The following is a 15407-nucleotide window of genomic DNA, read 5'->3' as shown; positions in this document are numbered from 1 at the left end:
ATGAGCTTGCTCCCCCTACTTGTGTGAACAAATTTTAATAATTGATCCCCTTACTTTCTCATATCTCTCCCCCATGTCAATTACCCTATGTCAATTAACCTTATCTTTATGCAATTTCTCTCCCTTTGTCATCAATGACCACAAAGGTTTAATTTTAGATAGGTTAACATTATCAATGTCAATCAATGGGGTGAGGATCATTTTCCCAAATTTGGTCCAATCTAGAACACTTGCCTAAGATATTTAACTTGGTTTGATCCAAGGACAAGCTTCTTCACACCTCATTTCAAGGGTTGTCTTATACCATGTTGAGTTAAACACTTATAGCTCATGTTCTAGATCAAATACTAGGTTCACAAGCCCACAAACATGTCATATGCCACCACTAGATCAAGTCAAGCATAGAAGCAATAGTGGTACCATACAAGCATCAAATTCATTTGATTTTCATGAATGAGCCTATAAGACATTAGGAATGACTAGATGCACTAAACAAGTCCTTAGCAAAAGATGTATGCATGCCAATCAACTTTTACCTTGGTTGCTCGAAGGAGAGGCATGTCATATAAGTGGGGGGTGCATCAACACATATTTGAGAAATCCAATATGTTCAACTCATTCCTTAGCTTGAAAAACCTCTTCTCATCAAGTGGCTTGGTGAATATGTCGGTAAGTTGATCTTCGGTGCCTACACTCTCAATGTAAATGTCCCCTTTTTGTTGATGATCTCTTATGAAATGGTGGTGGACATCAATGTGCTTTGTTCTTGCTTATTAAACTGGATTGTTGGTTAGCTTGATTACACTCTCATTGTCACATAGCAATGACATTTTCTTGAACTTGATTCCAAAGTCATTCAATGTTGCATTCATCCAAAGTATTTGTACACAACAACTACCGGCGGATATGTATTCAGCTTCGGTGGTTGATAATGCAACACTATTTTGCTTCTTTGATCTTCCTAACAATTAACATGTGCCCGAGGTGCTCTTCCTTTCAACCTTGCATCCCACATAATCTGAGTCAGAGTAACCAACAAGTTCAAACTTTGCTCCTTTGGGATATCACAAACCAATATTTTGTATATGCTTCAAGTACCTCAATATTCTCTTTATTGCCTTTAAATGACTTTCTCTTGGTGAGGCTTGAAATCTTTCACACATGCACACACTAAACATGGCATCTAGCCCTGATGCGGTCACATAGAGTAGGCTTCCAATCATAGACCAATATAACTTTTGATCCACCATGTTGCCACTTGCATCACTATCTGAGTTGCCATTTGTTCCCATTGGTGTTGTGCTAATGGCTTTGTTATTACTCATGCCAAACTTCTTAAGCATGTCTTTGATGTACTTGCCTTGACTCACAATTGTATCATTCTTCAATTGCTTGATTTGAAGACCAAGAAAGTAACTCAAATCTCCAATCATGGACATCTCAAACTCATTAGCCATCATCTTTCCAAACTCTTCACAAAAGTTTTGATTGGTTGATCCAAATATGATGTCATCAATATAGATTTGCAACACAAACAAGTCCTTGCCAATCTTCTTGGTGAAAAGAGTGGTGTCAACCTTGCCTATAATGAACCCTTTAGAGAGTAGGAAGTCCCTCAACCTCTCATACCATACTCTAGGTGCTTGCTTCAAGCCATACAATGCCTTTTTCAACTTGTACACATGGTCGGGCTTCTTGTCATCTTTAAAACCAGGAGGTTGCTCAACATATACTTCTTCATTGATATAGCCATTGAGAAATGTACTCTTGACATCCATTTGATAGAGCTTGATCTTATGGGCACAAGCATAGGCTAGCAAAATTCTAATTGCTTCCAATCTAGTAACTGGGGCATATGTTTCTCCAAAGTCAAGACCTTCCACTTGAGTGTATCCTTGTGCTACCAATCTTGCTTTGTTCCTTACTACTATCCCATCTTGATCTTGCTTGTTTCTATAGACCTATTTGGTTCCAATCACATTGTGTCCCTTTGGTCTTTCCACTAACTCCCAAACTTGATTTCTTGTGAAGTTGTTCAATTCTTCATGCATTGCATTCACCTAATCAACATTCTTCAATGCTTTATCTATCTTCTTTGATTTAATAGATGACACAAATGAGAAGTGCTCATAAAATGAAGACAATCTTGATCTTGTTTGTACACCTCTAGAAATATCTCTAATTATAGTGTCCAATGGATGATCTCTTGCTTGATCATTGGGTTGAGATGATGTACTAGCCACTTGATCTTCCACATTGTGAGCTACTTGAACTTGCTTGATTAGTGTCAACTTACACATTTGAGTTAGAGAGCACTTGCACTTGATCATCTTCTTCATCATTCACTTGCCTAGGCCTCAATTCACCAACATCCATGTTCTTCATGGCATTTGAAAGTTAAATGTCTCTAACATCTTCTAAGTTCTCATTCTCATCTTGGGAACCCTTGGTTTCATCAAATTCAACATCATGCACCTCTTCAAGAGTACCACTTGCCAAATTCCAAACTCTATATGCTTTGCTTGTAGTGGAGTATCCATGTAAGAATCCTTCATCATACTTCTTCTCAAACTTGCCCAATCTAGTGTCTTTCTTCAAGATATAGCATTTGCAACCAAAGACCCAAAAATATGCAATTTAGGCTTTTACCATTCAAGAGCTCATAAGGTGTCTTCTCCTTCAATGGATGACAATACAAGTAGTTGCTACAATAGCAAGCCATGTTGATAGCTTTAGCCCAAAAGGATTGACTCACATTGTACTCACTCAACATTGATCTTGCCATATCAATCAAGGTTCTATTCTTCCTCTCAATAAGGCCATTTGATTGTGGAGTGTACATGGCCGAGAATTGATGTCTAATTCCAAATTCATCACATAACTCATCAATTCTTATGTTCTTGAACTCACTACCATTGTCACTTCTAACTCTCTTGATGGTTGTTTCAAACTCATTGTGAATGCCCTTGACAAATGATTTGAATGTTGTAAAAACATCACTCTTGTCCACTAGAAAGAACACCCAAGTGTATCTAGTATAGTCATCCACTATCACAAAGCCACATTTATTTCCACCGATGCTAGTGTATTGTGTTGGCCGAAATAAATCTATGTGCAATAGCTCAAATGCCTTACTAGTGCTCATCATGCTTTTCTTAAGATGGGTGTTTCCAACTTGTTTGCTGGCTTGGCAAGAGCTACAAAGCTTATCCTTCTCAAACACAATATCTTTCAAGTCTCTAACCATGTCATGCTTAACCAATCTATTCAATTGTTTCATTCCAACATGACCAAGTCTTCTATACCATAACCAACCCATACTAGACTTAGTGAACAAGCATGTTGACAATTGAGCTTCACTAGCATTAAAATCAACCAAGTATAGATTCTCATATCTAAAGCCTTTGAAGATCAAGTTAGATCCATCTATACTTATGATCTCTACATCATCTACCCCAAATATGCATTTGAATCCAAGATCACACAATTGAGCCATGAATAGTAAATTAAAGTTTAAGCTCTCAACTAGCAACACATTAAAAATGCTCATATCATTAGATATTGCAATCTTATCAAGCCCTTTGACCTTGCCTTTGCCATTATCACCAAATGTTGTACTATCATAACCATCATTGCCATTGGTGTTGATTGAGTTGAACATTCTTGCATCACCGGTCATGTGTTGAGTGCACCCACTATCAAGAACCTAATGCCTTCCACTGGCTTTATAATTGACCTACAAAAGAAGATCAATTCTTTTTAGGTACCCAAACTTGCTTAGGTCCTTAAAGGTTAGTGACCAAGCTCTTTGGCACCCATATAGCTTTCTTCTTTGAGCCCATCCATGTTGCACCAATAAACTTAGCCTTCACACCATTTGTACCCTTAGTAAGCATATAGAAAGAATCAAGCTTAATTGAGGATACATTAGCATTCTTGTTCTTGGTCTTGCACTCATGCTCTTTATGACCAACTTGCTTGCAACTAGTTATCGGGTTCATAAACCCGGGGTCTCTAATGGACCTGCTTCCTAGCAAAAGCTCGGCCCAGCAGATAATGTTGCGAATGACACACAACTCCTAGGCCGGCCTAGATACCTAACGATAGGCCAGAAGAGCAATCCAGTCTCCGACTGGAAGGCCTAGCCAAGGAGGGAATGATGCTCACTTCCAACTCTGACCCACCTCTCTGACCGGAGGGCCTGGCCAAGGAAGGAATGGCGCTCGCCTCCGACTCTGACCCACCTCTCCGACCGGAAGGCCTAGCCACGGAAGGAACGATGCTCGCCTTTGGCTCCGACCCACCTCTCTAACCAGAAGGCCTGGCCAAAGAGGGAATGATGCTCGCCTCCGACTTTGACCTGCCTCTCCGACCAGGAGTACACCGAACCTCTGCTTGTAGCTCTTCTCCAACCGGCACGGTCGGAGCCAACTAGGAAATGACTGAACGGGGATGCCCGCTCGGTAGGGACCCAAAGAATTAGGTGGATCAAGTAAGATAGGGCGCTCAAGTCAACCACAATACCAAGGACCGTACCTTGCACACCTGCAGGACAGTACTATCAGGTCATGTTAGAAGGATACTTTATAACCTTCTAGACATGTCAGAACAATGAACAGTGTTGTGGGCGCCGACATTTGTCCTACAATATGGTAGGCGTCGACATTTGTCGTACCAGAAGAACACGATGGAACCTACCACATGCATCTGGGCATCAACAATATTGTAGGCGCCGACAAATCGTCTTGTACCCGACGACATGGGCAACAAGACTAGGTAGCATACACTATCTCTCACTCACTTGTAAGGCCGTCCCCTTCATCTATAAAAGGGGATGCACCCTCTCCTAACAAAAAGAGATGATCGAACAACACAAAAAAGACAACAGACGAATCATTCCGGCTCACTCCTTGCTAGCTTTAGACATTCTAAAGCTACGCAGAGCACACGTTCGAATACTTAGCGCATGTAGGAGCTCCCGTCACTCTTGGCCCATCGGTCTAGAGTCCGATCGGACCTCTAACACCCCCATCTTACTCCCACTCGTTTGTAACCCCACAGCAAACTTCGAGCACCTAGGCTCAGGAATAAAGTCACTAACTGACTCAAACTAGACATAGAGCATGTTGCCTGAACTAGTATAAACCCTGTGTCATTGAGTGCTAGGCCACATCTAATCACAACATACGGCAAAATGACAAATATTTACTAATTGGTCACTTTTCGCACCGACACTAGTGCAAAACCGATCATTGTTCTTTACAAAATTAGTCTTGTGAGGAGCAAAGGCCACCTTGCCTTTCTTGGGGGTATAGCTTAATCTCTCTTTGTAGAGAGAAGCTCTTTGGCTACCCAAGCACATAAGCAAGCAGTCCTTACCACCATAGGCTTTGCCTAAGCGCGAGTGAGCTCATTGACCTCCTTCTTGAGGGTCTCATTCTCAACCATTAGTGAGGTATCACAAGTGAAACCATCACTACTAGATGAGGTGAAAGTGGATGTGCTACAAAAAGGGTTAGTGGGAGCAACAATGATAGGCTTATAGAATGATTCATCAATTATATCACACGTTAAGCCTACATCACATGTTACAATGTGCTCTTTCACACTTTTCTCATCAAGTAGAGATGAATGAACTTTTTCAAGCTTCTTGTGAGCTTTGCTAAGCTTCTCATGGGCTCCCTCTAGCCTCTCGTGAGATGCATTGAGCTCATCAATGGCTTGCTTAAGGGCTTTTAGTTCCTTATGCAAGTCTTTGCATTCCCTTTTCTTAATGTCAAAATGTTCTTTAGCATCATCTAACATGTCAAGTAGTTCATCCTTAGTTGGTTCATCATCATCACTATCACTTTCATTTTCATTATCATGTTCCTCATCACATCCATCATCACAAGTTTGTACCTTAGTGGCCTTAGCCATGAAGCATGATGGAGTGTCGAAGAGAGAAGGTTTCTCATTGATGGCAATGCTTGTAAGAGCCTTCTTCTTGGTGGTCTTGTCATCATCACTATCATCATCATCACTTGAGGAAGCATTACTATCCCAAGTGACCACATATGAACCACCCTTCTTCTTCCTTTTGAAGGTCATCTTGTCCTTCTTCTTCTTCTTGTCTTTCTTCTTGCTCTTCTTGTCATTATCATCATCGTCGCTATTGTATGGGCATTGAGCAACAAGATGATCCTTGCTTCCACACTTGAAACACCTTCTTGACTCTTCCTTTCTTCTAGCATGGTAGCCCTTCTTCACCATGAACTTGCAAAATCTCTTAACAAAGAGAGTCATCTTCTCATCATCCATCTCATCAAAGCTCAAGTCTTCATCTTCACTTGATGATTCTTGCTTTGCCTTGCCCTTGGATGATGTGGCTTTGGATGCCACACTCTTCTTCTTCTCATTCTTATTCTCATCTTTCTTCTCCTTCTTTTATTCCTTCTCATCATCATCTCTATAGGTGTCATCGGTCATCACATCTCCCAACACTTGGTTTGGTGTCATGTTGTCCAAACCACTCCTCACTAGAATAGTGACCAATGTGCCAAATCTTGATAGTAAGCATCTTAAGAACTTATGGGAGAAGTCATTGTCCTTCACCTCTTCTCCAAGTGCTTTGAGATCATTGGCAAGCACTTGAAACCTATGAAACATCTTCGGCATACTCTCATCTTCCTTCATCTTGAAGCTTGCAAACTTCTCCTTGAGAATATATGCCTTTGCACCCTTCATGGTTTGAGTGCCCTCAAATGATTCCTCCAACTTCTTCCATGCCTCATGAGCCCTCTCAATGTTCTTGATTTGCTCAAATGTTCTCTCATTCAAAGCATCATGAATGGCATTTAGAGTAATGTCATTATTTTGGAGTAGCACTTCTTCGGCGGCGGTGGGAGCCTCCTCATTGGTAATCTCAATCTTGGTCTCCACCACCTTCCACACCTTTCTATTGATTGACTTGATGTATGTTGTCATTTTAGCCTTCCAACAAGGATAATTGGAGCCATCAAATTGGAGTGGCTTCTTGGTGTTGTTGATTTGAGCTATATTGACACTGAAGGTTGTTAAAACTCAAATCACGGTGACCATGGCTCCAATACCACTTGAAAGGTCCTAATGGCTAGAGGGGAATGAATAGCCTATTAAAAAAAGTCTACAACAATACTTAGTAAAGATGTTAGACAATTAAACGATGAAGCGAGTGTTGCGCTAGCCTACTAAAAATACAAGCCACCTACCATAATTCTAGTGACTATGATCACTAAGCACACAAAGGCTAAGTCGCTACACTAAGTTAGTGTGCTCTCAAAGGCTAACTAAAGAGCCACACTTGTAGGACACGTGGATGCCTAAGAGGGGGGGGGGGGTGAATTAGGCAACTTAAAATTCTAACTCCAAACTATGGCCTCTTTTTCTACCTCTAACAAAACCTATGCAAAAGATAATCTATCTAGATGTGCAACGACGGTTTTGCTAGTTTGGGGCTATCTCTACCACAAATGATAATAATATGATCAATGTAAATGCGGAAGCTTAAAGAGCAAGGTAGAGATATGCAAACTCCCGTCGACGACTCCGGTATTTTTACCGAGGTATCGAGAAGCGCGCAAGCTTCCCCCTAGTCCTCATTGAAGCCCCTCGCAAGGAATCCCTCGCAAGGGCCAAGCTCCTGGTCGGGTAACTCCGTGGATAGCCTCGGGCCTTCCCCACGCGCAAGTGGGTCTCCGATGTGCCTTCCGGCAAGCCTCTCCCAGATGCTCCCCGCTGTCTTCACTATCAAGCTTTCGGTCAAAACGCCGCGGGCCTTGTTCCCTTCGGTACACGGTGGCGGCCGCACCACAAATGCGGTTGGTGCGATCTCGCAAGACTTCAAGGCCCTCCGATGTACAACTCTTGTGCTCGCAAGCACGGGGTGGCAAGAGGTATGCAAACCTCACTAAACACTAGGCATACACCTAGAGCAAGCGCATAAGCGGTGGTCTAATCAACCTAAGCACTTCGCAAAGCACCTACGCTAATCACCTGATGAAACACTAAGCACTATGCAAGTGGAGATCGCTAAAATGGTGTATCAATACCCTTGGTATGTTTCCTCAGCTCCACTTCACTCAAATGGCCGGTTGGGGGTTGTATTTATAAGCCCCACTGAGAAAGTAGCCGTTGGGGTTGAACTCCCACAATTTTGCTACTGACCAGACGCTGAATCGTCCTAACCGGACGCGTCCGGTCATCTCGACCGTTGCAGCCACAAACTACCGATCGGACGCTGCTAGCGTCCGGTCGCCTGCCACCGGACGCGTCCGGTCGCAGTTTCGCGCGCCTGGAACCTCTCTGTACTCGATCGGACGCTGATGCCCTATGTCCGGTCGGTTGCCGCCAGCGCCCGGTCCTCACGTCCGGTCACCTATCTGCCGAGTCTCCACCTAGCATCCGGTCACAGCGTCCGGTCCAGCATCCAGTCACCACAGTGAGCTCGTTTCTTCGTGATCTTGCATACGGCTTGGTTCCAATCTTCATGCTTGGACTTTGCTTGATATCTTAGGTCTTCTCTTGTGCTTCTAAAGTCTTGCTTGAGGTGTTGATCATCAGATCATCACATCGCCTTCGTCCAAGTCATGTCTTGCACCCTATTGGACTACAAAACAAACACTTGCAAATTCATTAGTCCAATTTGGTTGTGTTGGTCATCAAACACCAAAATCCAAAGTAAATGGGCCAAGGGTCCATTTTCCTTACAATCTCCCCCTTTTTGGTGATTGATGACAACACGACCAAAGCAAGCAAATAATAAAAAATTTTGAATTTAAAAAACTATCTACTTGCTAGGATGCAATGCAAGGGGCAAGGTTATATGATGCTAAGAGATACTTCTTGAAAGACTATGATACCAATTGAAGACCTAACTTGCCCTTGCAAATATCCCCATGTGGCATTATAGATTAAAGTCTTGCTTCCTATAAGTTCTCCTCATTACTTAGACTAATCCATAATCCACTATCCTCCCTTTCTTGGACCATTACCATTTGTAGGCATTAACTTAATGCTTGCCTTTGGTCCTCCAAATTCTCCCCCTTTGGCATCAAACACCGAAAAGGAAGACATTAGTAGCACAAGGGAGGGTTAAACTTTGTATGTAGAATTGAATAGATCACAAAATTTGACTCTCACATTATATAGACTAAGCTCCCCCTAAATATATGCATACATATGATGGAAGGCAAAGCATATGCATAATTGGCAAATTATTGCACAAAGGAGTTTAATCTATATAATGCATGGAGAAAGCATATAAATATCAAAATGAAGACAACATGATGATACCAAATGAAGAATGATGCTTATCTCTGGGGACTCCATTTTCCTTGCAATGAGACTACTACACACATGATAAACTTGAAATGGTGTTAGTCTCAAAGCATCCATCTTGTAGATGATCCTCCCCCTAAATTTCATGCAAGCGTGGAATACTTGTAGTACTCATGCACATTTGATTTTGGAATGAAAATACCACTTGAAGGATGATATTTGGGAGAAATTATCTACAATTTAGACTTTGGCACATATTAAATGAATAATTGTAAGACAAGCTATGTGCCTTGCTTCTAAACAATTTTAAACCATGTAGGTTTGCTCCAAGGGTTAAAAATGAAACTGAGCAAACCTACCATAAGATATACCTATTGTATGCAGGGCAAATGATTTAAACATGTAAATGCAAACATAGGCATGAAAGATAACTAGATGCTTAAAGATACCAATTAAAAGCAATATCAATCGAAATAAATACTAATTGAAAGTAATGACATCTAGTTACCTAACATGGGAAGGGGAATTTGGGTCCATAGTATTCACTAACCCACTTGGCAATAACTTTGTCCAATATGATGCACCCCATGAAATGCACCCATACTTTGCCAAGTCTCCAAATTCCCTGAGTCCATTGGACTTCTCACTTCCCTCTCGGGATCCAAACCTTCTTGGTGCTTTTCATGTTGGAAATGATTTCCTTTGGCACCCAAAAGCATTTGACCCCATTGTTGGCTTGCTTGTTCACCTTGATAGCCACCACCTTGTCATTTTTCTTCTTCTTCAAGAGATAAGGTGTGGAGGCTTTCTTGTCCACCTTGTTGGTGTAGGTGTTGGAGAGCTTGCTTGTTTGCTTTTTCTCTTTCTTCTTTTCTCCTCCCCCATTCTTCATCTTGCACTCGTAGGACTTGTGGCCTTCCTTGTGGCACACGTAGCAAACCACGGTTTGTCCTTCATCAAGCTTCTTCACTCCCTTGATGGTGTTATCTTGATGAAGTTGGGTTTGCTTCGCCTTGCCTTTCACTTGAGTCAAGTCCTTGGTGAGGCGATCTACTTCTTGCTTGAGTTGCTCATTCTCCTTTACAACCTCTTGTGTGCATGTATCTACAATCACTTTCTCAACACAAGCTTGGTTGCACAAGGGTGAGTCTAAGCATAAATCATTGCAAGAAGTAGAGGCATCCTTTTTAATTATGTCATTTCTTTTAGATGCCTTGGTGGGGGTATTTTTGATGGCCTCAAGATTAGCAACTTTATTTGTTATCTCATCACAATGCTTGCACATGATTTCCATTTTAGCAAGCAAACTTTGATAATCATTTTGTGAGCTAGCTAACTTTTCTTTTAATTTTTCATTTTTCTTTTCAAGTTGCTTATCATTAATTGTGCATGCACTTGTTGTTGTACTAGCCTCAAGTTGCTCAATTTTAGTAGATAGTTTAACATTGAGATTTGCAAAGTTTTCATATTGTTCAAGCAAATTCTTGTATGCTTCTTGTGAACTACCTAGCTCTTCTTTTAAAATTTTGAGCTTCTTTTGTTGACTAGTGCAAACTTTAGCATATTTAAGATTTTGTTGCACAATTGTATTGTAAGAAGGCAAATCATCATCACTATCACTCTCACTAGAGGATGAGCTTTCGTTACCTCGTGCCATAAGGCACACACGAGAAGAGCTTGATGATGAGTGCTTGCGCCCTCGCCTCTTGTGATGATCTTCTTCACTTGAAGAATCATCCCATGACCTTATTGATGTGAGGGCTTTGTTTTTGCATGTCTTCTTCTTTGCCTTGGGTGTGGGCTTGTTTGGACAAACTTCCACAAAATGCCCCAACTCGCCGCATCCATAGCATCCTCTCTTTCTTTGCTCGTTTCTTTGATTGGTGAAAATGAGGTCTTGGATTTGGATGGACACACCCTTGACATTGAGCTTTTGGATCATCTTTTCCACCTTGTTGATAAGTTTCATTGATTCTTCATCAAGGTCGGAGGTGGAGGAGGAAGATTGATCATCATTACTTGATTCTTCTTCTTCTTCATCATCATCCTCATCATCTTCTTCTTCACTTGAGGAGCTTGAGCTTGAGCTTGACTCAACTTTCTTGCCCTTCATCTTCTTTTTCTCGCTACATGCGAGAGCTTTGCCTTTGCTCGATGAAGAGGCTTCTTCTTGACCCATCTTACGTGACATTTCAAATGCCACTAATTTGCCAATGACTATGCCCGGGGTCATGTTGCTCAAGTCCTCCATGTTGTGAAGGATGGTGATGATGCTTGCATATTTCTTTTGTGGTAGCACGGAGATGATCTTCCTCACGATGTCCGCATCATCTAGCTTTAATAGTCCTATTGAATGGAGCTCATTGATGATTAGATTCAAACGAGAATACATATCACGAACAAGTTCATTATCATTCATAGTAAAGGAATCATAATTTTGTTTAGCTAGACAATGTTTTTGCTCACGGACATTACTTGTGCCGTCATGGAGCTCTTGGAGTTTTAACCAAATTTCATGTGCGGTATTTAAAGTGAACACTTGGTTAAAAACATCCATACTTAATGATTCAAACAAGCAATTTTTAGCTCTAGCATTGAAATGCAATTCTTTTTCATCACTCTTCATAGGGTTTTCAGGATTCTTAATGGGTTTCATCCCGTCACGAGTGACTCTCCATACACCTAAATCAACCACCTCAAGATGACAAGCCATTCTTGCTTTATAGTATGGGAAGTTAGTGCCATCAAATTGCGGAGGCCTAGCGGTATCCATCCCAACCACTCTAAATAGCGTCGGCTCAACGGCGGTTAAGCTAAAGGTCCAAAATAAGCCAACCTGGCTCTGATACCAATTGTAGGACACGTGGACGCCTAAGAGGGGGGGGGGTGAATTAGGCAACTTAAAATTCTAACTCCAAACTATGGCCTCTTTTTCTACCTCTAACAAAACCTATGCAAAAGATAATCTATCTAGATGTGCAACAACGGTTTTGCTAGTGTGGGGCTATCTCTACCACAAATGATAATAATATGATCAATGTAAATGCAGAAGCTTAAAGAGCAAGGTAGAGATATGCAAACTCCCGTCGATGACTCCGGTATTTTTACCGCGGTATCGAGAAGCGCGCAAGCTTCCCCCTAGTCCTCATTGGAGCCCCTCGCAAGGAATCCCTCGCAAGGGCCAAGCTCCTGGTCGGGTAACTCTGTGGATAGCCTCAGGCCTTCCCCACGCGCAAGTGGGTCTCCGATGTGCCTTCTAGCAAGCCTTTCCCAGATGCTCCCCACCGTCTTCACTATCAAGCTTTCGACCGAAACGCCGCGGGCCTTGTTCCCTTCGGTACACGGTGGCGGCCGCACCACAAACGCGGTTGGTGCGATCTCGCAAGACTTCAAGCCCCTCCGATGTACAACTCTTGTGCTCGCAAGCACGGGGTGGCAAGAGGTATGCAAACCTCACTAAACACTAGGCATACACCTAGAGCAAGCGCATAAGCGGTGGTCTAATCAACCTAAGCACTTCGCAAAGCACCTACGCTAATCACCTGATGAAACACTAAGCACTATGCAAGTGGAGATCACTAAAATGGTATATCAACACCCTTGGTATGTTTCCTCAGCTTCACTTCACTCAAATGGCTGGTTGGGGTTGTATTTATAAGCCCCACTGAGAAAGTAGCCGTTGGGGTCGAACTCCCACAATTCTGCTACTGACCGGACGCTGAATCGTCCTGACCGGACGCATCCGGTCGTCTCGACCGTTGCAGCCGCGAACTACCAATCGGACGCTGCCAGCGTCCGGTCGCCTACCACCGGACACGTCTGGTCACAGTTTTGCGCACCTAGAACCTCTCTGTACTTGATCGGATGCTGATGCCCTGCGTCCGGTCGGTTGCTGCCAGCGTCCGGTCCTCGTGTCCAGTCGCCTATCTGCTGAGTCTCCACCCAGCGTCCGGTCACTTGTCCAGCGTCCGGTCCAGCGTCCAGTCACCATAGTGAGCTTGTTTCTTTGTGATCTTGCATACGGCTTGGTTCCAATCTTCATGCTTATACTTTGCTTGATATCTTGGGTCTTCTCTTGTGCTTCTAAAGTCTTGCTTGAGGTGTTGATCATCAGATCATCACGTTGCCTTCGTCCAAGTCACGTCTTGCACCCTATTGGACTACAAAATAAACACTTGCAAATTCATTAGTCCAATTTGGTTGTGTTGGTCATCAAACACCAAAATCCAAAGTAAATGGGCCAAGGGTCCATTTTCCTTACAACACTAACCACTAGACCCGACAAAAGTTTACTCTCAAAACTAAGTACACTAAACAATGAAGCTACACAAGAAATGTAAGTGCACAAGCGAGGGTGGTGATGATTATACCGCTGTGTCGAGGAAATGAACCAATCATAAGATAGAGCCAATCAATTAATCACAAGATAACCAATGAAATCCTTAGACAATGATGACACAAGATTTTTTACAGAGGTTCACTTGCTTGCCGGCAAGATAGTCCTCGTTTTGGCGATTCACTCACTTGGAGGTTCATGCGCTATTTGGTATCACACGCCAAACCCACAACCGGGTGCCACACAACCAACACAAGATGAGGATCACATAAGCCATGAGCAATCCACTAGAGTACCTTTTGTCTCTCTGCAGGGGAAAGGTCAAGAACCTCTCACAATCACCATGATCGGAGCCAGAGACAAGCACCTTCCTCTACTCGATGATCCTTGTTGCTCCAAGCCATCTAGGTGGTAGCAACCACTAAAAGTAATAAGCGAATCCTATAGCAAAACACGAACACCAAGTGCCTCTAGATGGAATCACTCAAGCAATGCACTTAGATTCACTCCCAATCTCACAAAGATGATGAATCAATAATAGAGATGAGTGGGAGGGCTTTGGCTAAGCACACAAGGTTGCTATGTCAGTACAAATGGCCAAGAGAGGGAGCTTGAGCCGGCCATGGGGCTTAAATAGGAGCCCCACGAAATAGAGCCATTGGGCTCTTTACTGCACACTTCTTAGGGTGACCAGATGCGCCGGTCAAAGAGACCAGACGCGCGGCACCCAGCGTCCGGTCAAGGGTCAGCATCCATGTGTCCCCATTTAAATCATGGCCGTCTGATCTCCAATGGTCAACTGAGCTTCGTGCCAGCACATAAGTGATGACCGGACTCACCAGTCCATGACCGGATGCACCCACGTTGCATCAGATCAGCACAAATGCGTGTGCCACCAACAACCGACCGAATGTGCCAATCACAACAGCCTTCGCGTGTTAGGTCGACTCTAGAGAGGTTCTAGAGCGCCCAAACACCGATAAGATGCGTCAAGTCCAACCTGACTAGATGCACCATAGCGTCAGGTCTTCACTGCGCTTGCAAAGTCACCCATGTCAGCGTTCGTTAGCATGACCAGACTCACCTTCCTGTGCGTCCAGTCACTTCCTCGCGCCTATGTCCGGTCACTGTAAAATAGTGAAAACCAACTCCTCCACTTCCCCATCTTCTCCACCCTTGCTCAAATGTGCCAACCACCAAGTGTATCACCTTGTGCACGTGTGTTAGCACATTTTCACAAATATTTTCAAGGGTGTTAGCTCTCCACTAGATCTAAATGCATATGCAATGAGTTAGAGCATCTAGTGGCACTTTGATAACCGCATTTCAATATGACTTTCACCCCTCTAAATAGTATGGCTATTGATCCTAAATGTGATCACACTTGCTAAGTATTTTAATCACCAAACCAAAAAGCTCCTATGAAGTTTCACCTTTGCCTTGAGCTTTTTGTTTTTCTCTTTCTTCTTTTCTATGTCCAAGCACTTGATCATCACCATGGTCACACCATCATCATGATCTTCACCATTGCTCCACCACTTGGAATATTGCTACCTATCTCATGATCACTTAGATGAACTAGGTTAGCACTTAGGATTTTATTAATTCACCAAAACCAAACTAGAGCTTTCAGATGGGCATCCCCTGGAGTAGCCTGCGCCCCAGCAAGGCGTCGTTCTATGGGATCGTGCCAAGGAAGGAAGTCATGCCCCTTGGGCACATCTGGCTCAACATCACCTTCGGCCAGCTGGACAACTTTCGCAAGGAGCCACTC

Source organism: Miscanthus floridulus, chromosome 19 (genome assembly GCF_019320115.1).
Source record: "Miscanthus floridulus cultivar M001 chromosome 19, ASM1932011v1, whole genome shotgun sequence".
In the NCBI taxonomy this organism is placed as follows: Eukaryota; Viridiplantae; Streptophyta; class Magnoliopsida; order Poales; family Poaceae; genus Miscanthus; species Miscanthus floridulus.
This window is presented reverse-complemented; position numbering follows the sequence as displayed.